The sequence below is a fragment of the Molossus molossus genome, unplaced genomic scaffold, assembly GCF_014108415.1.
Source record: "Molossus molossus isolate mMolMol1 unplaced genomic scaffold, mMolMol1.p scaffold_m16_p_16, whole genome shotgun sequence".
NCBI lineage: Eukaryota > Metazoa > Chordata > Mammalia > Chiroptera > Molossidae > Molossus > Molossus molossus.
In genome coordinates, this window is record NW_023425351.1 from 72290941 (window position 1) to 72317409 (window position 26469).

The following is a 26469-nucleotide window of genomic DNA, read 5'->3' on the forward strand; positions in this document are numbered from 1 at the left end:
CACCAAGAAGTCCTCGGTTCATATCCCAGTCAGGACATATGCCCAAGTTGTGGGCCCGATCCCCAGTGGGGGCATGCAGGAGGTGACCAACAGGTGCTCTCTCTCATCGATGTTTCTCTCTCTCTCCCTCTCCCTTCCTCTCTCTAAAATCAATAAAGAAAAAATATTTTAAATAAATAAACTGAGCGAAGATGCAGGGAGGATTGAGAGCTCTGAACACTGGCAAACTTTCATGCAGATGTTTACTTTTAATAACGACCACATTTCTGCCCTGGCCAGTTTGGCTCAGTGGATTGAGCATCACCCCATGGATAGAAGTCCTGGTTTTTAATTATCGGTCAGGGCACATGTCCCTGGTTTCCGGCTCGATCCCCAGCAGGGGGCATGCAGGAAACAGTCGATTGATATATCTCTCTCACACTGATGTTTCTCTCTCTCTAAAAAATCAATAAAAACATATTTTTTAAAAAATGATTACTTTTTGTGAAACATTTCAGAAGGCCAGGGACTAGTGAACACCAGAACCTCACATGCTATGTATCATTTAATTCTCCCATCAGCTCACAGTTCTAGCATTTGGCTGATTTAACTGACCAGAAAAAGGAGATTAGAGAAGTTAACGCGCCGGCCCAACATCACGGAGCCTGCGCCGAGGCCGTCCTTGGACCGCTGCACTCCCCAGCGCTTACTTCACTTTGAAGTGAGTGAGCAATGCCATCTCATGAGCCACAGTTTGGAAAGCAATGCCTTGCCATACGTAGTGGGGTCTCCCGACCACCAGCACTGCACCAGCTGGGAGCCTGCTAGAAATGCAAGATCTGATGCCCCACTTCAGCCAGACTGGGTTCGAATCTAAAACTGAATGAGATCCCCAGGTGACATGTGTGCACGTGGGAGTCTGGGGCCCCAAAGCAGCACGTGTACCTCTATTTTGAGGGAGATGACCCAGTTCAGACACAGAGCCTACTCTAGTTAAACTGAGCGTCCATCTCTGCTGCTCACTCTGAGATCCCAAAGCAAAGGAAGACAAGTGTGGGCAGGCTACACCCTAGGCTGCCACGACGAGGGTTAAAATGACAGCCCTGTCTGTGGCCCTGATATTTCCCCTCCACCCACCTCAGTCCCTCTTCCTTCGCACCTGTCTGACAGAGCCTAAGCAGCCACAACCCCCTTTCTACCATGGGTTCGTGAGCCTTCCTCCTGGAGTGGCAGATAAGTCACATGCCCCAGAGAGCAAGGAGCTGCCCAGTGCGTGCCAGGGCCAATCCGCAGTATGGAAAGCTGGCAGAGGGCAGCAGGGCCGCTTCCACAAGTCTCTGCGGACACTCTCCAAAGACTGGAGCACCGTGAGCCACAGAGAGAGGCTCCAACGCATCCCTCGTAACAACACTGCTCTTACCAACTAGCAGGGATTACTGAGTGAATGGACGGATTGTCCTTTTAGGTTTCCCTCTCGTGACCTTTTAAATCTGGGGTTTCTGCCACCTCTCTTGACATGAGAATCTAATTGATGGTGCAGTAAACCAGTCCCTGCACCTGCTTTTCTTCTACCTAGAACACTCTCCCCATCCTTTCTTGCTCCCCAGGCTAGTTCCTGCTGGCCCCTCCAGAGAGGGGTGCGGCCCTCCTGTGAGCTCCTGCAGTACCCTGCAGCGTCGCCACGTACTTGAAACATGGCATTGCAACTGCCCATTCACTAGACTATGCCCTCCCCCACCAAGGGCCGGGATTCAAATCAACATATTACAAATGTTTTCACTAGATCTCAGTTAGAGTGGCAGATATTTGGAAGATAACAATCAGTACTCAGTGGTGCCTACTCAGTGCATCACCGGCACTAGTCTGAGAACCCCCGCGGGCCTTCTGGGGAGACTTCAGGACGAGCCTATGAAGGACCCTGTACTGGCGGCTGTCGGTCAGACCGGTGCGCCACGGCCAGTGCTGACCACCAGAGAGCTCCGCGCACATGGAAACGTCCTGTCTCTGCGCTGTCCGAGCGGTTGCCACTAGCCAGTGTGGGGACTGAGCGCTTGGAGAGGGGCAGTGTGACTGGAACAGAGAGCAGGTCAGGTCCAGACGGCAGACACTGGAGTGGGAATGAAAGAAAGTGTCCCTGGTTCCTAACTGCAGGCTATGCTACTGGGTCCAACCCTCCCCTTGAAAGAACTTAAAAGATGGATGGAGTACGTTAATCTTAAAGCAACTGGAAACCAACAAGACAACGAGGAAATGCTTGGATAAAATTTAAGTGAGATCAAAAACCAGAGAGAGAAACAAGCACAGAAGCCACCTTTGCCCTGAAGTCATTTGCCAATTCTGAAATTTTCAACTTTCCTTTTCACAACAGTATAGGGAAAGGCAGACAGAAATCGAAGACCGAGTCCCCCAAAGTTTCTAACCTGACCTCAATAAACAGGACCCCAAAGGCTACACCACTCAGGATGTGAATGAACCAGAAGTGAGCCGTCTCTCTCGTACAATTATAGTTCGGGTGGTCCAAAGTTCCTCAAGCCTTGAACTTGATTTTAGGTGATCCCAGGCTGGTTGAAGAGAAAACAAATGTTCTTTCCAGGCCTCAAATCACTTGGCTCCACAGGCTATACCATAAATAAAAATGATCTCAAAATGAATCAAAGGTTAAATGTAAAACGTAAAACTACAAATCTTTGGGGAAAAGGATGGGAGAAAATCTTTGTGATCTAACATTAGGCAATGTTTTCTTAAACATTACACCAAAAAAGCACAGTCCATAAAACAACAAACTGATAAATGGGACATCATTAAAATGTATAACTTCTGCCCTTCAGGACACTGTCAAGAGAATGAAGAAACAAGCCGCAGTATGGGACAAAAGCATTCGTATCTAATAAAGGACTTGTAACCAGAATACATAATGAATCCATCAGTTAAAAAAAAAAAAAATGTTCAATGCGCAAAATATTTGAACACTAAAGATAAAGGGGTGGCAAATAAGCATATGAAGAGATACTCGAAGTCATTAGGCCTTTGGGAAATGGGAACTAAAACCACAATGAAACACCATTGGACCCTTTTACAACGGCTCCAGCATAATAGACTCACCGCACCCAGTGCTGCCCACTGGCACCCGCGGGGCTGCTGGGAGCTGAGACGGCACAGCTCCTCTCGAACACAGTGTGGCCCTTTCTCCAGAAGGTAAACACGCACCTACCAGGAGAATGAAAGCCTATGTCCACAAGACTTACACAAAAATATTCCTAGACTTTTTTGTAATATCCCCAAACTAGAAACAATTCTCCCCACAGAGATCTATATACGTTCAAAGGCATCCCAAACGTATCCAGAATGCGTTTCTGTGGAAGTTGACAAGTGGCCCTCAAACGTGTGCAGATCCCCGAAGGCCAAGGGTAGCCGAGTGCACCTGAAGGAGCCCAGCAGGCAGAGTGCTCCGGTGCGCTGAGCCTTGTTGTAAAGCTGCAGGAACCCGGCAGCTCAGTGCCAGGGGAACTGAACAGATGTGCACGTGTATGGCCCCTTCATTCACAACAAGGTAGTACCGCAGAGCACTGGGGGAAGGACGCTCTTCTCAGTAAATGGTATTGGGACAAACAGACATCCACATGTTAATGAAACTGGATCCTTCTTCACACTATACATCAAAATCAATTGAAGAGAATTATAAACTTAAAGGAGAAAGGCAAACTATGAAACATTTAGAAAATAACAGAGGAATTAATTCCTGACCTCAGGGTAGGGAAAGACCTGAAAAGCACTCATGATAAAGGAAAAGACTGATAAACTATACTACATTAAACTTCTGTGCATAAAAACACAACACCATGGATCAGTGAAACGGCGTATGACAAAGTAGGAAGAGACAGTTTCAAAACATGTAACCAACAGAGGACTTCTAAACACACGAAGAAGTCTGCAATCAATTTTTAAAAACCTAACAGGAAAGGGCACTTCATGAAATGGTGACTGGCCAGCAAGTGTATAAAAAGATATGGAACCTCATTCTAACCAGGAAAAGGCTATTTCAAACCACAAAGCGGTGACACTACAGAAACCACCAGCAGGGGTGGGGAGGAAAGACACAGGAGACCAGAGAGACGGCGCAGAGTAGGCAGAGAAGGGGTTGATGGCTGGCCCCCGGTTCATGAGGCGTGCCAGGAGATCAGGCACTGGGTCAGGCACCCTGCAGCACACTGCACAGGGCACACAGCCCACAACTGACTGTGAACTCCAGCTTTCATTTCACTTGACTAATTTTAAGGAGACAGATACTGTTCTAGAAGGCTCCTTCCCTCAGCTCATTTCTCCATTTCACCTTCACAGAGCTATGCAGTTGACTGGAAGTTTGATCATGAGGTATGGGGGCAGGGAGGCAGGAGTGGGGTATTCATGTGCAAACATCCTTCTCCTGTTTTGGGGATTCCACTTAATTCCCTCCATCTATCCTAATTCTTCTTTTCTACCTTTGTAACAACTTTCATATAGGACCCCTTCTCACAAAGCCCCACAACAAAGTGATTTATTCTGGTCTTTGTAATTGACTCCCTTCAGGACCGCAGCAGGAGAGAGTGTCCTTAATCAACCAAAGTACTGACCACCTCCCTGCACTAGCAGCATGAAGAAGCTGTGGGACCAAAAGACTTGGAAAGGATAACACAAAATCCTTGTCCCTGAGCTCACAGTGTTCTCTCTGCCAACAGGTGCACCTAATTCTGCATACGACATGAGAGAGATGAGGCATATCACCAATCTCATCTTTGTACATCATGAAACTTGTGTTTAACCTTTTTCTTAGGAAGAAGGGAAAGGACAAAAGGCAAAATGAAATGTATTAAAGTTAGATATGAATTTAACACTAGGCAGAGAATCGATTCACACAGCACTTCCATTAGTCACCCAAGACTTGGCAACCACCCTGACTCCAGTAGAAGCTAGCCAGTGTTTCAGCACCAAGACAAAACCACCAAGGAGAGCGTGCCTGGGGCACTCACACGTCCTCTCTCCTGCCACTGGCCGAAAGCCACAGGTCCAGGAGCCATACAAACTGCTATTTCAATGTAAAATTGTCCATTTAAAACTGTTCACTTTGAAATCAGGTTCAAAAGAACTAAGTGGTCTTAGCATAAAACATTCAAAATCCCTCAACAAGAACAGTTTTAGGGTCTTCCCCAAACTCTCAAAGTGCTGAAAGACATATTTAAGAGTTCTGAAGTGAAGGCAACCTCATTAGCAAGTCTAAGTGGTCACTCCTCTGACCCCCAAAAAGTCACCAAAGAAAAACTCCATGAATGTATAAGTTACCAAAGCATGTCCTTGACAAATAAAAAGCGTCAATCACTGCACAGTGCACTATACATTTTTATTTAACTGCTTCTACACTAATTTATTTATTTTTTATCCTCACCTGAGGACATTTTTCCATTTTTTACTCAGATAGAGCGGGAAGGAGAGAGAGGAAGAGAGAGAAACATCGATGTGAAAGGAATACGAGTGGCTGCCACCCACATGACCCAACCAGGGCCGGGGACAAACTGCAGCCAAGGTACATGCCCTTAGCAGGAACCGAACCCGGGTCTCTGTGGACCGCAGGCTGACGTTCTAACCGCTGAGCCAAACCGGCCAGGCTGATTCTACACTAATTTAAAATAATTAAACAATTTTGGTATTTCATTAAGATTTACCTATACCATGTTGGCCAGATCAGAACTTCAAATTCTGAAACTATCAGATTCAAACAAAAAACACAATGATTTCAACTTCCCCAGACAGGCTAACCCACTCGCACACTACTCACTCCCACTTCAGAAGACGGGCGGAGGTGTTGGCGACTGCCCTCTCTGGTCAGGAGCTAGCTGCCCCGGGCAGTCCCTCAGGCCTGGCCGACCAGGACCCGCCACTTTGGGGCTGAGAGGCCCTAGCCACTCTACCCCAGAACTGCAGCTCCCCCTGTAGAATGAGGACATGAACAGCACGACACGCTCTAGCACACAGGATTGAAGCACTCTGCTTGGGTCTGGCACACAGTGGGTGCTGAACAAACAGAACACACAGTGCAGACACTCTGCCACATGTCGCTCCTCTGGAAAGGGCAGCAACACCTACCAACACGTGCACCCACAGTCATGTCCCATTTCTCCCCATCACTGGATAACATCAGTAACTTACGTCATTTTTCTGGTTCTGAAAAGAGTTCACAGTAAATGGCAATGTGCACAAATAAAATTTAGGTAGGGTTATTTTTTTCTTTATTTTTTTTTCAACTTCTTCAAATAATGAAAATAAGGCAAGCTATGACAAGGCCATGTGTGACATATTCTGTAAGGCAATGGAACCTCCATTTTATTTATGTATTGAATATTTTTTTTTTCTTTATTTTTAGAGAGAGAGGAAGGGAGAGGGAGAGATAGAAACATCAATGAGAGAGAACATCGATTGGCCGCCTCCTGCATGCCTCCCACTAGGGACTGGGCCCACAACCTGGGCCTGTGCCCTGACCAGGAATCGAACCAGTAACCTCTTAGTGCATGGGTGGACGCTCAGCCACTGAGCCACCAGCTGGGCTAGGTAGGGTTAGTTTAATTAAATACAAAGTTTGTAAGGAAATACTTTCATGCTCTTAGAATGAGGTGAGCGTGTGGTGATGCTACCAGACCTTCTCCGAGGCTTCCGACGGCTAAAGAGGAGGAATGATGCCGTAGGGCCAACATCTATTTCCTACTTCCGTCTAGAAACCAGGTCAACAGTGTTTATGCAAATCAGACTAAAATTAAAAGCATTTGCTAAAAATTCCATTTAAACTAAAGGTTGAACTACATATGCTTATCTGGATTTATTTTCATCACAAAGTCTAGTAAAAAAAAAATACCCAATTGTCACAGATAGGCACAGAGGGGCTCCTCCGCTGCTTTATAAGCAGAAGCGCAGACAGCAGAGAGAAAGCCGTAAAGGGCTCAGAGGATCTGCTCCTAAGGCAGAAGAGGAGGAAAAAGCTGCTCGACACGGCTGGGGGACAGTGAGCCCAGGTGCACCCGGGGCTCTCCATCCTCTTCCCAGGCACCTACTAAGGACTGAAAGCAGCTTAGCGTTTGAATGCTTATTTGCTTTCAGAAATTCCTGGACTTTATTACTATTGACTCAAATAAGGTAATTTGCTTTGCCCAAATTTTTAAAACTGGCATTTTAAATAATTAAGACAGGCATCAGTCTCAAAGACCTTTACAGCAATTTTTTGCTAATTATTTAGGTTTTTTTTTTCAAGGGAAAACAGTAATGAAAATACGTTCTTAAACACACTTTAAGATAAAGTACTACAGAAATTACACTTTTCTGATTTTGTTTTAGCAAAAAAAAAAAAACTCATTTCACAAATATGGTAATAATAACAACTTTTAATGCTATTGAAATTTAAAACAAGATTTAACTGAAAATCTGTCTTAACTGAAAATGTTTAATTCCAAAAGTTAAAGATTTACATACTGTATTAACACTTTGAATCAAATCTTTTGTTGCCCTGAAGACAATTTTTAATTATTTTCTCAAAATTAAAACATCTTAAAATACAGAAAAAAGGGTTTCCATAATCTCTACAGAGATATGAACTAAGATCCCACTTCTTACTCAAATAACATCCAAAGAAAGAATAGTAACTTCCAAAATTATTTTTTTACTATGTTAATAGTGTATATATATATATATATATATATATATATATATATGACATATGAAAATTAGATAGAATATATATTAATTTCTTCTGCAGGAACTAATAAATCATTTTTAAAGGAGCTAGTTTTAACAATACGATTTTGTGATTTAGACAATTTCTCCAACTTCCTACCAAGAAAATTATCTGACTAGCTGAACAACCCAGTTTTGAGAAATGGGACATTAAGTTCTGTAATTTCCAACAATGGGCATGGAGTATTGCAGAAACAATTTTAGTTAAAAATATTTTAATGATTTCCAACAACGGGCATGGAGTGTAGAAACAATTTGTTAAAAATGTCTGAATGATCCTCATGGCTCTCCAGACCTTTCATTGCTGCCACATTCACGGAGCTCCACTCCTAACCTAACACTTATCCACACTCCATGGACGCCAGTCTCAAAGGGGCTTCAGTCACACCTTCACTTGGTGTGCCAGAATTTGCCCAAACCGTACGTAATAAGCTTTGGACCCAGTGTCTTACTCACCGATGCCTATTCTATTCATCCAGTGCCTACATGCACTGAAGCCTATGTGACTGTGGGCGCCTCTAAAGGGGAACCTGGGTTTGACAGTATTTCCAGCGCTCACTATTGAACTGGACTACTTGGTCATGACGAGTGAAATTCATGGGAGGAGAATTTGTACTATTAGATCTGGCCACTTCTGTAGCGCTTAGCACACAACAGTGTTCAGGAGATGGCTGACAGGCTCTGCTAGGCTCCCCTCCAAGGAGAGCCACAAATATAAAGCAGTATGCTCATAGAGATACTGAAACACAAACTTCCTTTAAAAGTTTCACATGTTGAAACACAACAGGGTTTTAAAAATGAACTCAAGTACACTGGACGAAAACATTATCTGGCTTGTACTAAAACAAAAGTAGGCTGAAGGCTCGTTTACGTCTCTCCCATCACTTCATCACATTCTTTCCTTCCACCTTGCCACAGGTTTTCAAAGACGGGACAACTGAGCGGAGGCTCGGCTGTGTCGTTTCCAAGAGGAGAGAGACTATTTTCACTACGTTTCACAAATACGAAGGGTGAGGCTCTGTCCTTCATTCCAAGTAGCAATGCCTGTCTGTTTTTCCACCCATGAAAATATTTACCTTGGGAGCAGAAATCCCAGTGACGGCTGTCTTAAATCCAGATCCCCCAACTCAGACAGCGCCTCCAGTTTCCACCATTACTACAATATTACTACTATCTCACCCGCACTGCCCAGAGCCAGCTGCAGGCTAGCTAAGCAAGAAAGGGACACTGTTGAAATGGCACAAAAAAGAAAGTTACAGTTAGTGCATTAAGCCTCAAAATCGTGCGATCAAATAAAAGCAAGTAATAGCAACACCTACACACACCCTCCTGATGGAGCAGGGGTGCTGGGCAAGGGACGCGGGGGGACAGCAAGCAATGGTCCCCGGGCAGGGGGACTTGGGGGCTGGACAGAAGAGGAGGAAACTTGGGAGGCGCGATGAATCCACCCAGGTCCTCAGGGCCATCGCCAGGGAGCCCCGGGCCCCAGGATGCGAGCGCCAGCTGCGGGGACGGAGCCCAGCCCTCCCGCCCGGGCCGGTGAGTCTCCATCCCGCCCCGGCTTACCCGGGTCTCCCTCTTCCTCCTTCCTCTCCCCCCTTTTGTGAGGCAGTCGGCCCACGCCGGCCACCCTCCCCGGGCCCCGGCCTCTCCGTCTCCCCACGTTCCCGGCCTCCCCGAGCCCCCGTCTCCCCACGTCCCCGAGCCCCCGGCCTCCCCACGTCTCCGGCCTCCCCAAGTCCCCCGGCCTCCCCGAGCCCCGGCCTCCCCGAACCCCCGGCCTCCCCGAGCCCCCGGCCTCCCCGAACCCCCGGCCTCCCCGAGCCCCGGCCTCCCCGAGCCCCCGGCCTCCCCGAGCCCCCGGCCTCCCCGAACCCCCGGCCTCCCCGAGCCCCCGGCCTCCCCGAGCCCCGGCCTCCCCGAACCCCCGGCCTCCCCGAGCCCCCGGCCTCTCAGTCTCCCCACGTCCCCGGCCTCCCCGAGCCCCCCGGCCTCTCAGTCTCCCCACGTCCCCGGCCTCCCGGGGCCGCGGCCGGCGGGCGGGCAGCGCGGGAGGAACCGGGCGCCGTCGCACCCGCCTCCGGGGCTGGTCCGCCCGGCTCCGCTCGGCCCTCCGCCCTCGGGCCGCGGCCCTGCCAACCGCCAGCTCCGGGAGTCGGCGCGCCCGCGCCCCGGCCCGGCCCGGCCCCGCACTCACTCGGACCGCGCTCGGCGCGGAGACGCGAAGACCGACGACGACGGGGCGGCGCCGCGGGCGGACAGGCCGCGCTCCTCCCACGCCTCACGCCGCGGGCGCACAGCGGTCCCGGCCCGGCGGCGGCGGCGGCGGCGGCGGCGGCGGCGGCGGGCTCGCGCCCTCGGGGCCGAGCTGCGCGTGCGCGGCGTCTGGCCGAGGCGCGCGCTCCCCCGTCCGCTGCGCGCGCCCGACGCGTCCCTGTCCCGAGCTTCCGCCTCCCTGAGGACCGGGCCTGCGCGCCGCGGCCCGCGCATGCCCAGCACGCTGCCGGGCTCCGCTCCCGAGGTCGCGCCGGGGACGCCGGGCCGGGCTGCGCGAGGGGACGCCGGGCGAGCTGCGCGGGCGTGGCTGCGGGCCGGGGAAGCCCTGGCGGGGCGCGGCGGGGGCCTCTGGGCAGGCGGGGGGACACCTCGGGGAAGCCCTCCGACCCCTTCCCAGTCCGCAAACCCGGTCTGGCCCCTCTGGATGCCCGGGTGGGCGACCCAACGGTCCCGCCCCAGAGCCGGAACCACCCGTGTCGGATCCCGCCGTGGGCCCAGGCCTGGTCCGTGACCTCTCCAGGCTTCGTGCCCCCCCTAAGGAGTTAGCTGTCCCGGGCCCCTTTGCAGATGGGGACACCGAGGCTCGGGGGCTTGTTTCAGCTCCCCGAAGATCTGATCTTGGAAGATGGTCTGAAAGGGCCTTTATGAACCCGCTCGAGGTGGACAGGTGGACAGGTTACGGCGCTGGTCTGGGTCTGGAGGCCTGAGTGAGGGGAGGAGGACCCCGGAACCTGGACCTCGCCAGGCAGCGGGCGTCTGAGCAAGAGCCAGTTTTGCGGAGGGGCTGATGGGTCAGGACGACTGGACCACGGGCGTTGGGGTGCGGGGCAGGGGGTAAAAAGTGCGCATGGCAGGGCCCTAGTAGTCCGGCTTAGGTGCCTGGCCTTTATTCTTTAGCAGCAGGGTCCTACGGACAGGTCTGTGCCGAAAGTGATAGTTGATTTGTGTTGTTAAAGAAAAAAAAAAAATCACTGGCAACCTTGCGGTAGGAAGTGAAACCAGAAGCAACTTTCATTTTTATGGTGTCACTGAACCTCACCACAAGGCAGGAGGCAGGGGGGGCACCTGCTCCTTCTGAAGCTCGCAGAAGTGACCCGTCATCCCGTTTTCAGAAGCTGTAATTGGGTTCCCATTATAACAGAATCAGGCAAAATAGAATGCTTTTGCTTAGCAAGAATTTTTTGATAGTTAATGTCTTCTTGTTTGTTGTTGTTTAATGAAATGTATTATGGTAGTTTTGTTCCTTTTAAAATGGGAAGGAGTTGTGTCTCCGAACATCAGCCCCAGGGCCTTGGCGGTGGCTGTTTGCTGTGCCTGGAACTCCTCCCCCTCTGCTTGGACCTGGTCATTCTCACTTCCTTCAGCGGAGCACTCTGTGTGATGGGAACCACCATCCCTGCACAGGTGCTCCCCACCCCCTTACTCTGCTCTGTTGTTCTCCAAAGCACCTGCTGTTCACATCCTCACAATAGGTACTTGTTTATTTCTCGATTGTCTGCTCCCTCCACTATGATATTAGATTCATTAGAATAGCAACTTTGTTTTTGTTCGTTTCTGGGTCCCTGGCACATAATAAAATATTTGTTGAGTGACTGAATGAAGCTTTGAGTGATGTGAAGTGAGAACGTATTATTCAAAGTGTAGGAAGGGATTGGGAATTGGGAGGGGAGCGAAGGGCCAAGCGGGATTGTAGTCAAGGATATCTTTGTGGGAGGGGTTGTGCTGAGCTGGTAGACTAAACACTGCTGCGAGTCGGTGACACTCCTCCCAGTGAGAGATGGAAGCGAGCTATTCACTCCTTGAATTTGGACTGATGTTGTAACTTGCTTTGACCAATAAAATGTGATCCAGGGATGTTGTCTGACTTCTTTGCGGAGGCCTTAAGAAGCCGTGCGGCCTTTCTCTTCACCCTCATACACAAGCTCCAGCTAGTTTAGTGAGGCTATGTAGAAGAAGCCAAACATCCTGGCCAACAAGCTGCCAGCCGCCAGATGTGAGTGAGGCTACCCCAGACCACCCAGCCCCAGTCAAGCATTCAGCCACCTGGAGCCACGTGAGACCCAGAGAACAGCAGAACTGTCCAGCTGTACCCATCCCAAACTGCGAAACCAGAGAATCCTGAGCAAATAAAAGTAAAACTGTTTTTTTTTTTTTTATTTTTTTTATTTATGGATTGGAGAGAAAGAGAAACATTGATTTGTTGTTCCACTTATTTATGCGTTCATTGGTTTATTCTTGTATGTGCCCTGACAAGTGATCAAAACTTCATTCTTGGCATCAGGACAACGCTCCAACCAGCTGAGCTACTAGACCAGGGCAAAACTTGTTGTCTTAAGCTTTTACATTTTGGGATACTTTATCACCTAGCCATAGAAAACTGAAACATTCAATTTCCTCAACTCTAACATAATACATCGGAAATTGATATTCTTGAAGGCAGCTTTGATTATTCTGCTTACTGAAGAAAATAGGGGAAAGGCAGGAGGAAGAATGGATGCAAATGAGAAGGGCAGACAGGAGAAAAGGCAGACAGCATGGGCAACATTGTACGGCCAGCTGTCTAATGAACCCTCTTTAGCCCTTGAGCATCCTAGTGATGCCTCAGAGCTGAGGCTCAGGGCTCGAAGGACCCATGGAGCAGACCCAGGTTCAGATCCAACCATTCAGCAGCACCTGACACTGGGCAGGTTGTATTCAACATATCTTAACCTCATTCCTCATCTGTAAAATGGGGCTTGGGACCTACATGAGACTGGGTTGTTGTAGGACGAAATGAATCAGCTAAGACACTTAGAAGTGTGCTTGGCATAATATAAGTGTCACTGATTAGCTATAGCATTACTGTACGGATTACTACTAACCTTGATGATCATGGACCACCCAGAGCGTAGTGTTAATGAAGGCTGATTTTATTTGGGTCCGTGGGTCGGGTCCTGTAAACACATCTCTAAACCTCATAGCAACCCTGCAGCATAGATAGTTGTCATCATCCCATTTCACTGATGTGAAAACTGGCTCAGAAAAAGGAAGCGATGAGACAGAGAGCACGGCTGGAATTCAAAGCCACAATCTGTCCAACTGCACGCCTGTGCTCCCCCCAGTACAGCACTTTACCCCCCCCCAACACACACACACACACAAACAAAGCAGCACACCATTTGCCTGTCCCCCTCCTGCACTGCGCCAGATGGGCCGAGCGCTGACCTGTGTGGGCAGCTCTCAGGAACAGCTTCCTGCTTGTTGGCAAAGCAGCTGCGCACCCTGGGAGCAATTCCCCTTTAAAAAGCCCCTGCCTCCCCGGTCTGGTGAGGGCTTGCCTCCCGGAGCCACTCGCTGGGGAAGCAAAAACACACATTTCAGGTCAGGGAGTGGATCACGGAGCTGATGTCACCGGGAGACACTGAGGCCCTAGTTACTGCCCACATCATGGCACTGATTCACTTAGAGAAGCTGCAGAGAGAGAGAGAGAGACACAGGAGACCCTTCCAGGTCCAGTAAGAGGTGCCCCTGGGAGCCATGGGCTTGTCACAACCCCAGATGCTGACCCTCAAGTGTCAAGAATTGGAGACTGAGCAGGGACGAGGAAGCCGGGAGCACCTGTGTTTAAATCCCAGCTCCCCACACGACAGCCCAGGCCTGCCATCCTCAGAGCCTCACCTTCCTCATCTATAGAACGGAGAAAGGGGGCAGCAGCTGTAGAGCAGAAGGGAAGGGAAGGGGGGTGCCCCTAGGGAAGATGCCCAAAGGGAAGCAGAACAAAGGAGGGACAGTTCGAGGTACCAGAGGCAGAGTCCGGGCAGCGTAAAGAGATGAGCATAGTCCTGGCCGGTTTGGCTCAGCGGTTAGAGCGTCGGCCTGCGGTCCAGAGAGACCCGGGTTCGGTTCCCAATAAGGGCACGTACCTCGGTTGCAGTTTGTCCCTGGCCCTGGTTGGTCATGCGGGTGGCGGTCACTCGATGTGTCCTGTTCATGTCGTGTCGATGTTTCTCTCTCTCTCTCTCTCTATCTCTCTCTCTCTTTCTCTTCCTCTCTCTCCCTCCCACTCTATCTGAACAAAAAATGGAAAAATGTCCTCGGGCGAGGATAAAAAAAGAAAATCATTGAATTCTACTTTTTTACATAAAAAGGGGGAGGCTTGACTGACTCCTGGAACTTCAGCTTCAGGCTAACCGAGACCGACCTCTTGCGGACGCTCTCGACCTGTCTTTCAGCTTAGGGCCCAGCCACAGTCCTCCCCTGGTGATGGCAAAGTGGTCCCTGTTTGGGTATTTTGCAAGATGACTAGCTGTTGGAATTTATTGGTGTCTCTCTCATGATGAGTCTGGAGTTATGGGTTGTCGGGAGGAAGACCACAGACGTCAAGTACCGTTGTAACACATGGCATCAATAGTTCACACTGTCCACGTGACTTATGACGGTTGACAGTGACCTTGGTCACCTGGCTGAGGTCGAGTTTGTCAGGTTTCTCCACCATAAAGCGACTCCCCTCAGACTGTGTGCTTCGAAAGGACGTCTCTGTGCGGAGCCCACACTGAGAGAGCGTGGGGTTCCGCTGCCCGGCCACGGAGGGCAGGAGGCATCATAGGTTATTTGGAATTCTTCTGTACAGGAGACTGTCTCTTCGTCCCCTCTCGCTCATTTATTCCGTCGTTTATATCAGCCCGTACTCATGGGTGTCTATTTTTTTACTGTGGGGTTTAATCCCTCACCACTTTATTTAGTTGCTCTTTGGACGTCGTTAATGTCCACAACACTTCCACGTCGGACATCGTCCCTTCAAAACCAGGCCAGTGTTGGCACAGTTTAGAGCTGCCTCGCGGCAGAAAATCAGCCCTGGCGACACACAGACGTCTCCATGCGTGAAAAGAGCCAGGTGAGCAGCGGCAGCGGGACGAGGGTGCTGGGTCTGGGTATAAAGGCCGAACACACCTCGTGGGTCGATAATGTTCGTCCCCTCTCACCGCACCCGTGCCGAACCCCTCGGAGGTGCCGACCAGCAGGCTAACCACCAGGCTGCTCCGTCCCGGTGGGAGCAGACAAGTACACGGGCCATTACGACACAGCCGGCCAAGCTTGCGGCCGCAGAGGCGGTGTTTGGGTCGGGTCTCAAAATCAGGCGAGGTCAGGGAAGGACGTCCCCGGAGAGGGCGCAGCACAGGCAGGGTGTGAGAGGGCCTGCCCCTTGGGGAGGAACACAGGCCAGCTGAGTCACTGACAAGGCAGACGAGGTGTTTGGGGCCAGACGCCAGGCTTGAGATCTTAGGGGAGAGAAACGAAAGTGTGACGTCCGGGCTCAGCGACGAGGCTCCTAGAGCGGCAGAAAGAATCCCTGGTGGATTTACGCCCAAGTCCTTCTACAGGAAGTCCTGTCTGTAGGATTGGCCTCAGCTGTGGTCAACAGGGACACTCCTGCACAGAGAAAACATACCAGGTTGGTTCCGTCACGCGAACAGGTCCAGAGGTAGGGAGAAGAGAACCGGTACGGAGACCTCGTAAACTCAGCAGTGCCAGGCCCTTCCATGCCTCTACCCACTGTCCACGACCTCCATGCCCAGCTCGCCTCATGGTCGAAGATGGCTTCTAGAGAGCTCCAGCCACTGCTCCCACAGTCCCAGCTGCAGGAAGGAGGAGGGACCAAGTGACACACTCTCTTGAATGTCCCACCAACTACTTGCGCATACATCCTTTGGCAGGGACCACTCATGTGGCCATACCAGCTTGAAGGGAGGCTGGGAGAGGTTTTTACCCGCAAATCGCAACTCTGAAAAAAATGGGAAGAATGGAATTGAGGAGGTGACCAGGGGGCTCAGTGAGCCAAAGGGAAGCCGGAGGAGCAAACTGAACACAGGCAGGAGCAAGGGACCCCTGGGGACAGGCAAGAGACATGATGAGAGAAGGGCCTCCCTGCCCTGCCACATGCCACCAGGAATCCTTTCTTTCTTTCTTTCTTTCTTTCTTTCTTTCTTTCTTTCTTTCTTTCTTTCTTTCTTTCTTTCTTTCTTTCTTTCTTTCTTTCTTTCTTTTTATTTTTTTTAATCCTCACCGGAGGATATTTTCTCAAATATCTTCAGATAGAGTTGGGGGGGAGGTGGAAAAACATCGATGTTAGAGGGACACAGCGACTGGTTGCCTCCCGCATGACCCCAGCCGGGGTTGGGGACAGACCTCAACCGAGGTATGTGCCCTTGGCTGACATTGAACCCGCGACCCTCTGGTCCGTGGGCCGACGCTCTAACCGCTGAGCCACACCGGCCAGGGGGAGGAATCTATTCTCACAGCACTGCTTGCTCAGGATTCAAACTCCCAGAGAGGTGCATCCCAGTGGCCCGTCTACGCCGCACGGCGGCCCTGGCTGCGGGCAGGGAGGGAGAATCACTCTCCGTCTCTCTGGAGGGAGACCGAGTCCAGCCCACTTGCTGGGAGTCTCGTGGGCAGGGGCTGGCGTAGGACAGCCACAACAGACAGACCCACGGAGCCACACTCCATCTCTGAGGGGCCCGGGACCGCGAGTCCAGCTCACACTGCATCTCGTACCTGCTTCTTTTACCTTCGCTTCCACCGTCACTTCTCCCTCTCGCCTCTTAGCTTTCTCGACTCCTGCACACTCCGTTCCACCGAGGCAGGAGCCGTCCAGGAGACACGGTCAGAGCTGGAGGAAAGAGGAGCATCTAGTGAGCACCTCCTGTATACCTGCCCAGCCTGGGTGAGCTGCCATAGTCAGGGCTGAGGAACAAGGACAGACACAGGGACGTTTGAAACAAGGTATTTTAGTCCAATGAAGTGAAATGCCTTCTAAGCGCCTGTTCATTCTCTACCTACCTTTGCTTCCTCCTCTGTGACCCTCAACAATCCTGGCTACAACTGTTGAGTAATTATTAGATCCCAGCCATGTAAATTCGTATCTCTTATCATCACTTCCAAGTTCAATGTTATTATTCTCCCATTTGACGGATGAGGAAACTGAGGCACAGAGAGGTTAAGAAACTGTCCAAGGTCAAACCTTTCGCTCCCTACCACGGGGCCTCTTGTCTGGCTTGGTGTGAACCTGCATCTTTCTTTTTTTTTTTTATCCTCACCCAAGGATATTTTTCCTTTTTTTTTTCAGGTAGAGCGGGAGGGAGAGAAAGGAACAGAGAGAGAGAGAAAGACATTGATGTGAAAGGGACACATCGAGTGGCTGCCACCCATACGACCCAACCAGGGCCAGGGACAAACTGCAACCGAGGTACGTGCCCTTAGTGGGAACCGAACCCAGGTCTCTCTGGGCCGCAGGCCGATGCTCTAACCGCTGAGCCAAAACGGCCAGGGCTGAACCTGCGTCTTTATAACCTGAAACAACCCAGAAGCCAACACAATGTCATTGGAAATGCTGTCACTTTAAATGACAACTGGTCTCTGAACCTACTCTTCTGCTTTTCCCAAAATGCCCTTCATTCTTTGTCTTGAGCTATTTTCCTTTTCATCTCCCCCAGCTCTATGCTACTGCCTTTTACAGGTGGCGATCACTCCCTTTTCTTTCTCTAAAGTTATCTGGCCAAAGCGAGTGGTAGTTTATAATCTCCACCGGGTAAGTGATAGGTGTGACAACCCACAGGCGTCACACGGACTTCAGCGCCCGGGCTGGGAGGCGTGCACAAGGAGAAAAGCCTGTATCCACCCGGGGACACTCACACTACAGGTGACATCTTGTCATTCGCACTCAGTCCTTGTCAACAGTGTTGACAAGCACCCAGTGTGGTCACCCCGAGGGGAGACTGAGACCTGGCAAGCTCAGTGACTCCCCCGAGGCATCAGCAAACTAGCTAGAGGTGTGGGGCAACTGGCGTGGGGCACAACCCAGCCAAGAATGAGGGTTACCTTGTGCTGAGACCGGTGTTTGTCGAATGGCTGAACGACGGTGTTCCTAATGGCTCACTTCTCCCCACGATCGTGCACAGTGTGTAACCGTGGGCCCTCTGCTTTGGTTCTGTCTTACTTGACTTGCCTAAACTATAGACACCTTAGGATCAGAAATGAGGTGGCTGGAGCTCCCCAAAGTTGATGTTCTCTGTCTGCAACGGAGAGCGTCATACGGCTCACTCATGGGTGGTTCTGGACACCATGCAGAGGGACGAGCTGGCGTCTTGTCCACTGTGCATGGGGCCAGCACTGACTCTCGTCTGATAGGAGACACTTAAAGTGTCTGCTGGGTGGAGTGCACAGGAGTTAGCAGCAGCCGTCTCATGTAACCCATGGCCACCGTCTGTCATCCACCTAGAGCGTCCTGGACGCTCACCTTCCACCGACAGGCTTTCAGACACCTGGGTGAAGAGAGACACGCGTCTAAGTAGGCAGCCCAGAGCCAACTCCAGAAGGGATTAGACTCCGGCTCACCTGGGCTGGTAATTACCACCTGGAAAAATCCCCAGTGACTCAGCTGTGTGGAGATGCCGTCTGTGCCTTGGGGACAGGAAAAGACCTGGGACCTTGGCAGCCCCGACAGGCCGGCAGCCCTCTGGCTCCTGGTGGGAAGTCAACGTGGTTTTTCTTGCCGCACAGGAAAAAAACACGCACCCGGCTCCGCAGCTGCCGCTCCCGCCCACGGCACGTCACCCTCCTCAGCCTCGCGCTCTTGGCCTGTCGAAGGACTGGGAACTCGGGGGAGCTCCCAGGTGGCCCTTCCACTTCTGAAATCCTATGACTGCACAAAAGGTGACATCGAGTCTCCTGCAGGCTTTAGCGGTGCTCGTAGGAGCTCCCCAAGGCCAAGGGCCAAGCCTTGCTCTCACACAGACGGCAAAGCTGCCGTGAGGATACAGCCAAGAAACCGTTTGTTCTGCTCCGAGATGGGACTTTAGGAAAAGCCCCTCGCCTCCCACAAACTGACTGTGGCCGCAGGCAGGGTTCAAGGACAAACATGTCGCAAGGCGCTGGGCGTTCCGGCCCAGCTGAGGTTTTCTGAGATTAACCAGAGCCCACACCGGCCCGCAAGCAGGCCTCAAAAGGCCACCTGGACGAGGGCCTGCAGCAAAGGACAGTGAGTGGGACCATGGGGGGCAGGCGTCCACGAGGGAGGGGCTGTGGGAAAGGCCTTCGATTTCAACCCAGCGGAACCCTGTGTGCGGATCACCGCCGAGCCCCCTGGCTGCGAGCGCTGGCCTGCGTCCGAATGCGCGGACTTGTTTGTGTCCCTCAAGAGAACACGGGGCCGGAGAGCTTGGGGTGTGTCATCTGCATTTTCTTTCTGTTCACCCATGTGCCAAGTCGAGGCTTCTCCTTCAAGCAAACACACTTGTTTGCCTGGAAGGGTCAGGAAGGAGGAACGGTGGTCCAGGGTAACCCCACGCACCTCGTGGATGCCCACTCTTATGTCATCCCGGAGGGGGCATGAGGCCTGGCGCCTCTGCCCGCAGCTGCCTCCTTCCCGTCAATAAATCAGCCACAGGTGTGGCTGGAGCACCGCGACGTGCGAAGGGCAGGCCAGGTGCTGGGGCAGGACAACGGAGCAGAAGTGACTCAGGCTGGGGCTGCCTGTGAGGGATGCACAGGGGCCAGCAGTGCCCGAGGCCTGCCTGTGGCCGGGGAGGTGCTGGCTGATTCCTGTTGTCATTCACTTCTCCACTGTCCCCCCGCACCGATGAGCCCCACAGCTGGGCCTCTGACAGGCTTCTGCCCAGAGTTCCAGACTAGGGTCCAACGGGCACACCAAGCTCACTGTACCCCAAACGGAAGCCCTCCCCTCCCACCAGGCTGCCCTTGCTCCTGGAACCTGGGCCTCTTCACAGCCTGTTCCCGGCTCCCCATCGCCACCATCCCCTCCACGCCCCTTACCACTCCCTGTCAATTCTGCCACAGGCCTTCTCTAATCCATCCTGCTGTGCCCATGCCCTGGGGGTCACCCCTTGGGCCCCAGGGCCACCCATTCCCACCCTGCCCGAGGCCTGGGTCTTCGTGTCTCCCCGACTGTGAGGGCTAGATCACATCCGTCCAGTACATTCCTTGTGGGCTCAGTTCTTAGGGCCCCTGTCTGCTGCTTGTGCCCAAACCATTGTTGTGGCGCGAGAGAACCGAGAGACCACCAGGGCCAAATTAAAGCCAAATAGAGAGCAAAGCCGGCCAGCGACTGATCCCAAATTCTCGGAGACCAGCCCTGGGGCCTGCAAATGTTGTGGCGCGACAGAGTCAAAGAAAGACCACTGGAGAATTGAAGTCCAAATAAGAGCCATGTATTAGCTGGCCGGAGTCTGATTCCAAACATCCCTGTGACAGAGTCTTTGGAATCGGCCCCGATGTGCTTTATCACATGCCTTTCATACCTTACAGAAAATAGGACCTTCTTGATATAATGCCCAGGGCCACAGCAATGCTGTACAGAATTACTTTGCCTTACGGATAACAGGAACACCCAGGCTCACCCAGGAGCACCCAGTCTGTTATCTCAGGTATTTGAAGGTACACCGGGTCACACTTAGCCCCGAGCTGCACAAACACAATGCAAGCCTGATTCCTTGAGATTGTGGGGAGGTCGAGTCTCTGACTCAAGACCTCCAGGCTCCGTGGACTCTGTCAGACACGTAGCTGGCTCCCAACAATTTCTTGGTTCAGGGACTATTCCAACCCACCGAGGTTATGTTGACCAAACAGGTTCAGCTAGAGGGCACACAGTGACCTTCCCAACCATTAGTTATGGGGTATAAACGTGCCAGCACACAGCCAGCGCCGGGCCCTCTCCTGCCCCCACCTTGGGCAGAGCTGGTCCTGGGCGGGGTTCCCTTTTATGCCGGCCACCTGCCAAGTCACCGCATCTCCCCGCAGACCCAGGAGCCCCACCCTCTGCCCCATCTTCCTCCTCCTTCCCTCAGCGACAGTCGCGCTGTGCACGCCTCAGAGGCCGAAGGCTCCCGGGGCCGGGGCTGCTGGACGGTGTGGTGGGGAGCCTGCCTCCCCCCTCATCTGGCTGCTTCTTTCCGGAGCTCTGGAGCAGGCCCTGCGAGGACACCTCCCCAGCGCACGCCCAGACACTCCTGAGACAAGGGTGGCGATGAACACCGTCACCTCCACCACGTCAAGTCTGCACCCCGACAGCAGAGCGATGCCAAAGCCCAGTCCCTTCCACAGCAAAGGGACGGCTCACGGCCATCGCAGCTGCCTTCCTCCCCGGAACCACGGTGCTCTGGAGGTGTCCACATGCAACTGGAGTGGGTGGGGGGAGGGGCGAGCACCTGCCTGTGAACCCCAAGCCACTGTTTCCTCCAGGTGGGACCCCGGCAAGTCACCTAAGGCTTCTGAGTCCCTGCTGCTTTATCTGAAAAGTTAGCGATACTCCCTTAGAAGACGGCGGCGAGGATGCGGCGATGGTGCCCAGTAGGGTTTGATATGGTGGCCATGGGTGTCCTTGGTCTATAGGCATACTCCCCACGGTCCCTGCCCCCACCCCACCTCCATCCGGGAGTCTGAGATAAGGAGCTGGACAGCTGTGGCCTCTGCACCCCTTCCTGTCTGAGTGGGGAGCCGGGAGGGGGCAGGCTCCACTCCGACCCCTCCCCTGGGCCGCCCTGCCCGCTGGTCACAGCCTAGGTGGAGGAGGGTGATTGCACACAGGCCCTGGCATGCCTGGGGCGGGGGCACACTGAATTCTCACTGGGGCATCTGATGGCGGCTGTGAGTCATGCCTTCCACTCGAGTTCAGCCTTACCCGTAACAAAGCCACTCCGTGGGTGTCCAGGGCCTTCCACCTGTGGGCTGGAACCCAGGAGGGACAGGCGAAGCCCTGTCTACATGGCAAATGGTCGCAGAGCATTTATAAGCACCGGGCCCTATTCTGGGCATTTTACTCACTGTGACCTATTTAAATTCATGACCGCCTGAAGAGGGAGTGACCGCCACTACCCCTGCTCGTAGCTGAGGGCCAGAGAGGGGACTGGCCCTGGAGCCACAGCTCAGGAGGGGCACGGGCCGGCCCTGGGCCCAGCTCCCGGTCCCTGCTCCAGCCCCTGCTGCAGGTCTGCTCCGCAGTGGGCTCTGCAGCCCTTCCTCCAGGCCACAAGCCTGCGGGCGTGAAACACCCCAGGCTTGTCCTCCTATTTTAAGAGCAAGCAGTGGCTGGGAGGAAGCAGATAAGGAGCATGTGCTTCCCAAGGCCAGGGCCCGGCACACCCTCCCATCGGCGTGGACCAGGGTAACTGCGCCGCAGATGGGGGGGCCTGGAAGAAGTCCCAGGGGTGCGTGGGGGTGGCTCCCTTCTGGTCTGCAGGCCTGCAGGCGGAAATTACTCACTGGACATCAAAATACGTGAGCCACTGAAAACAAATGTAATAAACACGTGGAGACACACCAGGAGAGGAAAAGGGAAACGGGGCTCCAAGCCCAGGACAGACGGCTGCTGAGCCCGTGGGCCCTGCAAGGACGCGGCCCTAATGCACACGGAGCCGGAGGAGCTAATCAGCGCACACGCCGCGTTCTCCTCCATAACTGATGTAAATGCAGTGAGCAAGGGGGGGGAGGGGAGGAAGTGCCGCCTGGCCTTGCACCCCCGGAGAGGGCTCCGCCTTGCAGGTCTCATAGCCCCGCCCCGCACCAGCTCCGTGACCTTGAACCTCTGAACCCAGCTTCTCCCTCTGGGTTGAAGGGCCTGCTGGCATGTGGCAGCAGTTCTCGGGCAAGATCGGCCATCACCGTGGTCACAAGCTGTCCCTTCAGGCCTGGAGGGTGCAGCCCAGGAGCTGGTGGGCGGGGCGATAGAATCCAGTTAGACCAGCGGGGGGAGAAATGTTTCCACCGGGGCCTCAGGCTCCCTGGTCACCTGAACCAGTCTGGTCCCCAGAACGTGCTGGACGACGCCTCGCAGAGACTGCCGTGAGCACCTCTGTGGACCGGCCGGGCCTGACCGCGGTGACCACCCCCCCGGGTCAGGGCCACGCTGCAGGAGGCAGGCGCCCAGGCCCAGGCCGGGCCCAACCTGTCTGGGCAGACAAGGGCAAGCGTAGCTGGAGGGCTGGCTCGCTGGACATGTGACCGGTGCAGTCACAGGGTGCCTGTGCTTGGACGGAAGGCTTATGACTTCAGCTCAGTGCCCCGCAGTCACCACCTTATTTATTTATTTATTTATTTATTTTTTTATCCTCATCCGAGGACATTTTTCCATTTTTTGTTCAGATAGAGCAGGAGGGAGAGAGAGGAAGAGAGAGAGAGAGAAACATCGATGTGAAAGGGACACATCGAGTGGCTGCCACCCGCACAACCAACCAGGGCCGGGGACAAACTGCAACCGAGGTACATGCCCTTAGCGGGAACCGAACCCGGGTCTCTCTGGACCGCAGGCCAACGCTCCAACCGCTGAGCCATACCGGCCAGGGCTGTGGTCACCACCTTAACATTCCCAATAGTCTGTGTGTCATAAGTTAAGTCCAGGGACCATGAAGTACCCTTGGGGGGACTTGAAGCCTCAGCTCACATGGGGTCCCACCCCCATCATCTCTGGGCCTCCCTGTCTCCCAGTGCCCTGGGCCCCATCCGACCTCACCCTCCCTGTCCCCACCCTGGGACAGGCTACCCTCCGGCGGGTGGGGCATGGTAGAGGTTGTCCCCACCCTTGGCTGGCGGTACCACAGCAGCTTCCTCTGATCCTAGTACCGGAGGTCTCACCCTTTGGGGGCCGCCCGCCCATGGCTAGGGCGAGGCCAGGGGAGAGGAGATATACCTTGTCCCTGGCTGGAGTGTTACATTTGCATTTTGCCTTGAACTCTGCGAATTATACAGCTGGCCCTGTGTGGCTGGGGCAGTACAGAGGAGCCATGACCTTATGCACTGCTCCGGGTTGTCCCCAGAAAAAGAGGATGGCTCTCCAGGGCCCCTTTGCCTCTCCCCAGGGCGGCACGGAGACCAGGTGACTCATCCCACGAGATTCTCAGCGTCCGCCTGGAGCCAGCCCCGCTGATGGCCTCCGGCAGAAGGACGTTTCTGGAGGAGATGACAAAGGGCTTGGACCTCCCAGGAAGAGCGAGGCTGCCTCAGGCTGGAGGAACGGCATCTGCTGAGGGTCCTAAGCTTGAGCATCTTGATGTCCCGGGAGGACCCCCTGGAGGAGGCGGCACCCGAGCTGGGGTGGCAGAGTGAGGGCGTTCCAGGCAGGGCAGCCCAGGGCAAAGGTGCTGAGGCCGAGAGAAGAGGGTGCTGACCACAGCACCCAGCAAGCAGTGGGGCACAGCGCACATTCGTCAGGGTCCTGCACACCTTCCCTCCCACAGGGTTCTGTCGCAGGTGCCCCTCAGAGCTGGGTGCCCTGACCTCACCAAAGCCCAGCTGGTGACCAGCCTAGGGACCGGCTGCGGTGACCTGGCCACACCTGAGAGCCAGGAATGTGGACTGAGAGATATGGAGAGGATCCTGGGCTTGGTAGGGAAGGGGAGTTAAAAAGATGCTGAGGTGGGGGTGGGGGGCAGGATGGCAGTGAGGTGGTAACGTTAGAGGTCACCAGCGAGTAAGCGAAAGCACTGAGCGGGGGCTCCTGGGGGAAGAGCCCTCCAGGTGGGGGTGGGTGAAGGCCTGGCCTTCCCTGACGCCCCTGGCTCTCGAGTCCCATCCTGGCCCCAGTCCTGGGGTAACCCGAGCAAGGCCCCGTCCTGTGACCTGGGCCCCCAGGACCCGCCCGTTCTCCACGTGGTCCCCAGTCCCAGTGCCCACCCGAGCCACCGGGACGCGTTCACGCTCCCTGCGCACACGGGACCTCACGCAGCTCGTTTCGGACGCTGCAGCGTTATAGGAAAGCGTGACAGGCCCTGTGACGGCGAGGGCTCTGGTGGGGGTGCACGGGGGTCAGGAGGCAGCCACCGTGTTGGTCGGCGAGCAGCGTTTGGCCAGGAGCACTTACAGTGACTTCAGGACAGGAAGTGGCTAGAAAATGTTCGCCGTGGTGGCTGCCACCACACGCAGGGAGATGGAGGCCCCGTGCCGCAGGACCATAATGACGGACGTCTCAGTGCGCCTTGCCCACGGCGTGCCCCACGCACGAGGGAGTCCCACCTGGGCTGTGTTCTCCGTTCTCTGTCTGACGCCCCTGCCCCCGGCCTGTGCCGCTGAGGCCTTAGCCTGCTTTGCACCACCCCTGCCCAGGCACACCCTCTCCCCGTATGGAGCCAGCAGGGCCTCTGCCCTGCTCCCCAGCCTCCACAACACAGGTGGACGCCCCAGCGGCTCCCTCCCTCCTCCCCGGTCTCCCTGCAGTCTTCCCACACCGTGTTCCCAGGCTCAGGGTGAGCGCGCTCGAAGCTCAAGAGATACACCATGTCTTCTGCGTACACACAAACACCATGGCAACGGCAACCCCGAGACAACAGCAGAGAAGCCGGATGACAATCTCCAACCCAGGGAACCGACCATCTGCGAGGCCAAACGCCCCAGATGCTGCCTGTTCTGAATGCTCGTGGGAACCCGGCTTAGCAGGTGGCAAAGGCCACGGGAGTGGCACAGAAGTGGGCAGGCGACATGGGAAAGCCCTCGAATGGGCATGTTTCTGACCCAGCGCGACCAAGACAGGGAGCAGCAGGGACCAGATGTGAGCCAGCAGGCAAGGGGGCACTTAGCAGGGGCACCTTAGGTCACGGAGCGGGAGGGTTCTCCACCTGCAAAATGGTCTAGGTAGTGTATACCCATGATTCCATTTTCTTTTTCTTTTTTTATCCTCACCTGAGGACATCTTTGCATTTATCTTCAGATAGAGCGGGAGGGAGAGAGGGAGGAAAAAAGAGAGAAACATCAATGTGAGAGAGACACATCGAGTGGTTGGCACCCAGACGACCCCCCTGGGGCCAGGGACAAATTGCAACGTGCCCTTAGCGGGAACTGAACCCGGGACCCTCTGGTCCACAGCCCGACGCTCCAGCTGCTAAGCCAAACCGGCCAGGGCCCGTGATTCCATTTTCAAGCTCATCAAGAAGTCTCCTTTCTGTAGAGGCAAAAAATCTGTGCACATTTGAATCAAAAGCCCCTATCCATTTAACCTCCGGGGTGTGGGTTCACACAGGTTATAACAATCGCACTGGTCTTCCGACGGAGGACACACCATGCTGGGCAGGCTCTGTGCTGGGCCCTTCATGTGGGCTGGCTCAGTCACTCTGCAGCAAGCTTAGGAGGAGGCGCCGTGGTGACCGTATCTCTGAAGATGAGAAAGCATGCTAAGAGGTGTTACGTGTGTGTCCAGGGTCATCGAGGTCCTGGGAAGAGGAAGAAGGAACAAAGCAGGTCCGTCCTGCTCCAGGGAGTGAATTCTTGACCTTCAAGTCACTAAGGGGTGAAGACAGCCTGAGGGGTGCCCTGTGTGGACCAAAGAGGGGTTCTGTGGCAAGCAGCCTTGCCGGTGATCGGACCATGAATCCCTGCCTGGGCAGGTCACGCCTGTGACTTCTCAGTAAAAGGTTTATCTTTGCCCTAAGCAAGCCCTGTCCCTTGTCCTTGTGCATCTAGGTGAGCACACCTTTGAAACAA

The 26469-nt window shown here is 53.8% G+C and overlaps 2 protein-coding genes across 6 annotated transcripts in view; both read right to left on the reverse strand.

The window, feature by feature from the left end:
• PTK2 (protein tyrosine kinase 2) overlaps positions 1-10091 on the reverse strand; it is a 149478-nt gene extending 139387 nt beyond the window's left edge. Inside the window, exon 1 of one of the 2 annotated variants that reach the window (XM_036263895.1) lies at positions 9929-10091. The gene's annotated coding sequence lies outside the window, so the exon portion shown is untranslated. The remainder of the gene's footprint in view (positions 1-9928) is intronic. The other variant, XM_036263893.1, reaches the window with a different exon arrangement.
• Positions 1-26469, reverse strand: part of AGO2 (argonaute RISC catalytic component 2) — a 381544-nt gene that overhangs the window by 228618 nt on the left and 126457 nt on the right. The gene's annotated exons all lie outside the window — the stretch shown is intronic.